A 7,070-nucleotide genomic window follows, 5' to 3' on the forward strand; every position below is an offset into this window, starting at 1 on the left:
AAGTTATTGCTCTCGGACCCAAGCACCTTCGTGACGCACTATCCAAAGATATAGTTACTCTGGATGGCATCACCCTGGCCTCCAGCACCACAGTGAAGAATCTTGGAGTCATCTTTGATCAGGACATGTCCTTTAATTCCCATTTAAGCAAATTTCAAGGATCGCCTTTTTTCACCTACGTAATATTGCAAAAATCAGGAATATCCTGTCTAAAAATGATGCAGAAAAACTAGTCCATGCATTTGTTACTTCTAGGTTGGATTACTGCAATTCTCTGTTATCAGCTGCTCGAAAAAATCCATAAAGACTCTACAGATGATCCAGAATGCTGCGGCACGTGTTCTGACAGGAACCAGGAAAAGAGATCACGTTTCTCCTGTTTTAGCTTCTCTGCATTGGCTTCCTGTAAAATTTAGAATAGAATTTAAAATCCTTCTTCACCTACAAAGCTCTTCATGGTCAGGCTCCATCTTATCTTAAAGAGCTCATAGTACCTTACAACCCTAGGAGAGAACTACGCTCCCAGAATGCAGGTTACTGGTGGTTCCTAGAGTCTCTAAAAATAGAACAGGAGCCAGAGCGTTCAGCTATCAAGCTCCTCTCCTGTGGAACCAGGTTCCAGTTTGGGTCCGGGAGGCAGACACCGTCTCCACATTTAAGAGTAGGCTTAAGACTTTCCTTTTTGATAAAGCTTATAGTTAGGGCATAGAATCGAATATTGTTAGGGAGTAGTAGTTAGTCACATTGTTTTCAGATTTATCTACCATATAATATAACTAAAGGGAGACTTGGCATACAGCCCGATCCGGTTGGGGAGAGTTCTGGCCCGGCCGGGCTGGAGCTCTCTTTACCTCGTCTCTCTTGGTTTTGTTGTAATAGTTTTAGACAGCTGGGGACTTATTTTGATACACTAGTTAGGGCATAGAATCGAATATTGTTAGTTTTCAGATTTATCTAACATATAATCAAGAATATAATAGAACCAAAGGGAGACTTGGCATACAGCCCGATCCGGTTGGGGAGAGTTCTTGCCCGGCCGGGCTGGAGCTCTCTTTACCTCGTCTCTCTTGGGGAGAGTTCTGGCCCGGCCGGGCTGGAGCTCTCTTTACCTCGTCTCTCTTGGTTTTGTTGTAATAGTTTTAGACAGCTGGGGCATAGAATCGAATATTGTTAGTTTTCAGATTTATCTAACATATAATCAAGAATATAATAGAACCAAAGGGAGACTTGGCATACAGCCCGATCCGGTTGGGGAGAGTTCTGGCCCGGCCGGGCTGGAGCTCTCTTTACCTCGTCTCTCTTGGGGAGAGTTCTGGCCCGGCCGGGCTGGAGCTCTCTTTACCTCGTCTCTCTTGGTTTTGTTGTAATAGTTTTAGACAGCTGGGGCATAGAATCGAATATTTTTAGTTTTCAGATTTATCTAACATATAATCAAGAATATAATAGAACCAAAGGGAGACTTGGCATACAGCCCGATCCGGTTGGGGAGAGTTCTGGCCCGGCCGGGCTGGAGCTCTCTTTACCTCGTCTCTCTTGGGGAGAGTTCTGGCCCGGCCGGGCTGGAGCTCTCTTTACCTCGTCTCTCTTGGTTTTGTTGTAATAGTTTTAGACAGCTGGGGACTTATTTTGATACACTAGTTAGGGCATAGAATCGAATATTGTTAGTTTTCAGATTTATCTAACATATAATCAAGAATATAATAGAACCAAAGGGAGACTTGGCATACAGCCCGATCCGGTTGGGGAGAGTTCTGCCCGGCCGGGCTGGAGCTCTCTTTACCTCGTCTCTCTTGGTTTTGTGTAATAGTTTTAGACAGCTGGGGACTTATTTTGATACACTGAGCTCCTCTCTCCTCTATCTTTCCATCTTTTCATTTATGTGCATCCATGTCCCAGAATGCTTGTTACTAACCTATTTCTGGGGAGTCATTCCCCGGAGTCCTTATTTTTTTTCCCAGCATGTTCCCTTGGATCAAGAGGCTCCGAAATCAGGGTAGCACTATTGCCATGGTTCCGCTACACGTTCTGTGATGCCATGTTCAACTGCTACACTGTGGTGCCCTGCTACGTCCCCTGCTACGTCCTGCTACGTCCTGCTGTGCCTTGTAATGCTGCACAGCGTCCTGCTATGCCATGAACTACCACAAAGAAACTGCTACAAACTACTAATTTTTTCTATTTTGTTATTGCACTCTTCATTCTAACCCCAACCGGCCCGTCAGACACCGCCTACCAAGAGCCTGGGTCTGACCGAGGTTTCTGCCTAAAAAGTGTTTCCTCGCCACTGTCGCACTGTTGCTGCTCTGGAGGAACTAGACTGTTGGGTCCTTGTAAATCCGGAGTGTGGTCTATCTGTAAGTGTCTTGAGATAATTCTTGTTATGAATTGATACTATAAATAAAATTGAATTGAATTGAATGGTCCAAAATTTTACTTAAAAGTTCTGAAATGTTACAGTTCTAGAATGTCTTGGCAGTTCTAGAATGTTAGGTTGAAGTTCAAGAATGTTAAGCTGCCATTCTACAATGTTAGCTTTAAATTCTAGAATGTTAAGCTGCAGTCTAGATTGTTAGGTTGAAGTTCTAGAATAAAGATGCAGTTCTAGAAAGTCAAGCTTTCATTCTAGAAATTTGAGTTGCAATTCAAGAACAATAGGTTGAAGTTTTAGAATTTTTATAATTGCGTTCCCAAAAGGTTGCTCATAGTCCTAAAAGGTTACATTGTAGTTCTAGAATGTTAAGCTGCAGTTCTTGAATGTTAGGTTGAAGTTTTAGAATTGAACATGCATTGTCACCAGACTTTAGTTTGATCTGAGGAACAGGTCAGAACAAGCCATGATCGTAGAATGCAGGCACATTTTAGTCTGGTAAATCACAGGGATTTTCCACTGGGATAGAACTGCTAATCTTGCGATTGACAGATACATTATACAGTGCAGAACTCAGGCATTCCCACTCTCTAAAACCCCACCGCCCAACGTGGAAATGTTCCGCCCAAAGTTCTAGAATGTTAAGCTGCCATTCTACATGTTAGCTTTAATTTCTAGAATTTAAGCTGCAGTTCTAGAATGTTATGTTGAAGTTCTAGAATGTTAAGATGCAGTTCTAGAAAGTTAAGCTTTCGGTCTAGAAATTGAGCTGCAATTCAAGAACAATAGGTTGAAGTTTTTAGAATTTTTATAAGTTGCGTTCCCAAAAGGTTGCTCATAGTCCTAAAAGGTTACATTGTAGTTCTAGAATGTTAAGCTGCAGTTCTAGAATGTTAGGTTGAAGTTTTAGAATTTGAACATGCATTGTCACCAGACTTTAGTTTGATCTGAGGAACAGGAGGTCAGAACAAGCCATGATCGTAGAATGCAGGCACATTTTAGTCTGGTAAATCACAGGGATTTTTCCACTGGATAGAACTGCTAATCTTGCGATTGACAGATACATTATACAGTGCAGAACTCAGCATTCCCACTCTCTAAAACACCACCGCCCAACGTGTGGAATGTTCCGCCCAAGTTCTAGAATGTTAAGCTGCCATTCTACAATGTTAGCTTTATTTCTAGAATGTTAAGCTGCAGTTCTAGAATGTTATGTTGAAGTTCTAGAATGTTAAGATGCAGTTCTAGAAAGTTAAGCTTTCGGTCTAGAAATTTGAGCTGCAATTCAAGAACAATAGGTTGAAGTTTTTAGAATTTTTATAAGTTGCGTTCCCAAAAGGTTGCTCATAGTCCTAAAAGGTTACATTGTAGTTCTAGAATGGAAAGCTGCAGTTCTAAAATGTTAGGTTTAAGTTCAAGAATGTTAACTGCAGTTCTGGAATGTTAAGTTGCAGTTGTAGAACAATAGGTTGTAGTTTTAGAATTTTAAGAGTTATGGTCCTGAAATGTTACTTACAGTTCTACAATGTTATTTGTAGTTCTAGAATGTTAGGTTTAATTTCTAGAATGTTAAGCTGTCAATCTAGAATGTTAGGTCAAACTTCAAGAATGTTAACCTGCAGTTCTGGAATGTTAAGTTGCCGTTCTGGAACAATAGGTTGAAGTTGTAGAATTTTAAGAGATGCGGGTCCTAAAATGTTAATTGCAGTTCTAAAATGTTACATTGTAGTTCTAGAATGTTAAGATGCAGTTCTAGAACAATAGGTTGCTTTTTTCCTTCTTCCCTCCCTCTTCCCATTTTCCTCCTCTTCTCCCCCCCCTACAGACTATTGTTCCCAAGCTTTGGCGCAGTAGGCAGCGCGTCAGTCTCATAATCTGAAGGTCATGAGTTCAACCCTAACACGGGCAAGTGTTTTAAAATAAAAAACACATCTGATGCTGAACATACAGTGACAGGTGATTGAAACACTGGCACATAGCACATACATGGAAGTTGTGATTCTACGGTTTTTCTGAGATCAACAATCTCAGAAGGCTTTCTACAATCAATTGGAAAAAATGGGAACGCATACTCTTAATAAGTAGACTTCCAGAGTATTTGCATAACAAAGGCACAAACATGGGCGTTGTGAAAGGATGGTGTCGTTCATCATTTTCTGAGATCAACAATAACTTCAGAAGTTTCGAATTCAATGGCTACCTATGGTTTCTTTCTAGGAGCGTTCAAAATTACGTTGCACTATTTTGTCTAATTGCTTAGGTCATAATATTTCCAGAGACTTAATTTCTTTCAGGTAGTTAATAGATATGGTCAAATGAAGCTTCATTAAGCTTTCTGAACAATGTTCTTCATTTTCTGAACGCATTCACTCAGTAGTGTTTTATTATTGGTGTGTCATCTGTGATTGCCCTACAGGTCTCTCAGTCCAGCACCTCTCCCGCTCATCTTTGTTAGTTTTACTCTGTCCAGCATAAATCACTGACACCATACCTCACACTACACATTCACCTCTGACTAAACTGACTATCACCATCATTGAATTGCATTTCTTTTGTTGTAGTAATATAATCACATTTCCTTCAACCTTTGCACACGGTCTTTTGCCTGGCCTTTTCATGGGGTCATGACAAGATCTAGGGTCAGTCTTAGCCTTTGTGTGAGTACATAGGTTTCCAAAAACATTGTTTTTATTGAGATTGAAGACCAAATTTTAGTATTTCTGAAATTTTCCCGACCATTGCACCTGCTTTCATAGCCTCGTTGGCACAGTAGGCAGCACGTCAGTCTCATAATCTGAAGGTCGTGAGTTCAACCCTCACACGGGGCAGCTGCTTTAAAGACAATAAAACACAACTGATGCTGAAAACACTGACAGGTGGTGAACAATAGCACAAGCATGTGAATGGAAATTGTGGGTCTATGGTTATTTCAGAGATTTGCAGTGAGCATTGTATGTCCAGCAGAAAGGCACAGGTGTGTTACTTTTCGTCTATGATTTATATCGTAGCAGTGCAAGCATTTATCTCAGGTTTGAGTTCCAGCCACAGCAGTTGCATTAAAGGTTTTGAAGCCATATACAACATTAACAGTACAAGTTTACCCGGTTTCTTCTTTTATTCAGTGATAATTCAATTTTCAGACAGCACAACAAGCACTTTAAATGTACAGGTTTTTACACTTTCTATTTTACTGTATTTATGTACTTGGACTGTAGTGTAGTATATTTATTGTATTATGCTCCAGTGTTTCTGGGTGTTACGGCAGGTATGAGCACAGTTTCTATTTTTATGGATGAAATAAATTTGAGATGCTGTAAGTTTACTCTTCAGCAGGTGGAGACATTAAGTACTGGCCTTTTTCAATAAAGTATTGACTTTTTCCTTGCAAAAGTTTGTTTCCAATGACTTTAATAATCATAACCATTAGTTCGGTCCGTGTGTGTGTCACGATTTGGTGTGATGTTGTGCACAGGTATGTGCTGAGTGGTCTAAGGTGCTGGATTTAGGCTCCAGTCTCTCTGGAGGTGTGGGTTCAAATCCCACAACTACCTTTTTGAAAATGTTACTTAGTAGAGGAGAGAGAGAGAGAGAGAGAGAGAGAGAGAGAGAGAAAAATGGAATGAAAGAGGACTGGTGGTAATTATGGCAGCAGTAAAGGTAATAGAACTATTACTAATAATAGTATAGTGGCAGGGCATAGTAGGGCGTCCAGCAGAACCACAGCAGCAGCTGCATCCACAATCCAAGAAATCTGAGAGTGGAGAAAGCACAAGGCCTTCTGGAAAGAAGCAACATTAGTTACATGCAAGCTTTTATCTTTATCACCTAGTACTATCATAAAGATGATCACCTACACACATCGTTGCAGGGGGCACCCCCGATTTGAACTGGGGACCTCTTGATCTGCAGTCAAATGCTCTACCACTGAGCTATCCCCCCACCCTATGTTGAATATGCTTATGGTGCACAAACAATGGCTGGGCCTCCACCATGTGTTACCTTCACAGTCTGAGAAAGTATCCAAATACAATCGACTGTATGAAAGGATTTACAAGAAAGAAAACAGTGTAATCTTCTATAAAGGCCAGCTGATGGTTTATGTTAATTACAATAGATGTCAAGACTACCAGAAATTGGTCCACACAAGGATCCACACTGTTACAGTACATGCTCGACCACAAGCAACACAGAAGCACACAAACGCGCACACACACAGCACCCTTCCCCCTTGCTTACAAACTCCACAGACATCCGTTTTCACCTATAACTAACTGTATGGATGATTTGTCTCTTCATAGCTAAAGAGATAGGAGGGTCTTGCAACAGACATTGATACTGGGTTGATATAACTGTTGATCGAAATGAGGATGGTCCAATCGAATGCCCAGACTTCAATGGGCTTCCAAGCTGTCCATCTCTGCATCCCGGTAACAGATTGCCTCATGAGAGGTCTGGTTTGATTCGTAAGACTTTGCAGAACAATGTTAACACCCAAATTTAGAGTTAGACTTCATCGCTTGAGGAAAAGATTGGAAAAATTGTGCGAGTGACTACTGTTTCCCTTGTTTACATTGTAATTCGGTCAGAAACTTCAAGATTGTGAGACAAATGGCTAGATTTGGACAAATGGCTTTGATATTACTATTCCTTGGACTGTTGGCGTAACTAAAAATATAGAGCTTTTTAACTTGCTGTGCTCCAA

At 40.8% G+C, this 7,070-nt stretch overlaps 1 non-coding gene across 1 annotated transcript; it reads right to left on the reverse strand.

The window, feature by feature from the left end:
* Nucleotides 1-6,235: 6,235 nt before the first annotated feature.
* Nucleotides 6,236-6,307, reverse strand: trnac-gca (transfer RNA cysteine (anticodon GCA)). Its single transcript has one exon. It is a non-coding gene; the product is annotated as a tRNA-Cys (tRNA).
* Nucleotides 6,308-7,070: the final 763 nt, after the last annotated feature.

This window comes from Etheostoma spectabile, unplaced genomic scaffold (genome assembly GCF_008692095.1).
Source record: "Etheostoma spectabile isolate EspeVRDwgs_2016 unplaced genomic scaffold, UIUC_Espe_1.0 scaffold00007070, whole genome shotgun sequence".
NCBI classification, from domain to species: domain Eukaryota; kingdom Metazoa; phylum Chordata; class Actinopteri; order Perciformes; family Percidae; genus Etheostoma; species Etheostoma spectabile.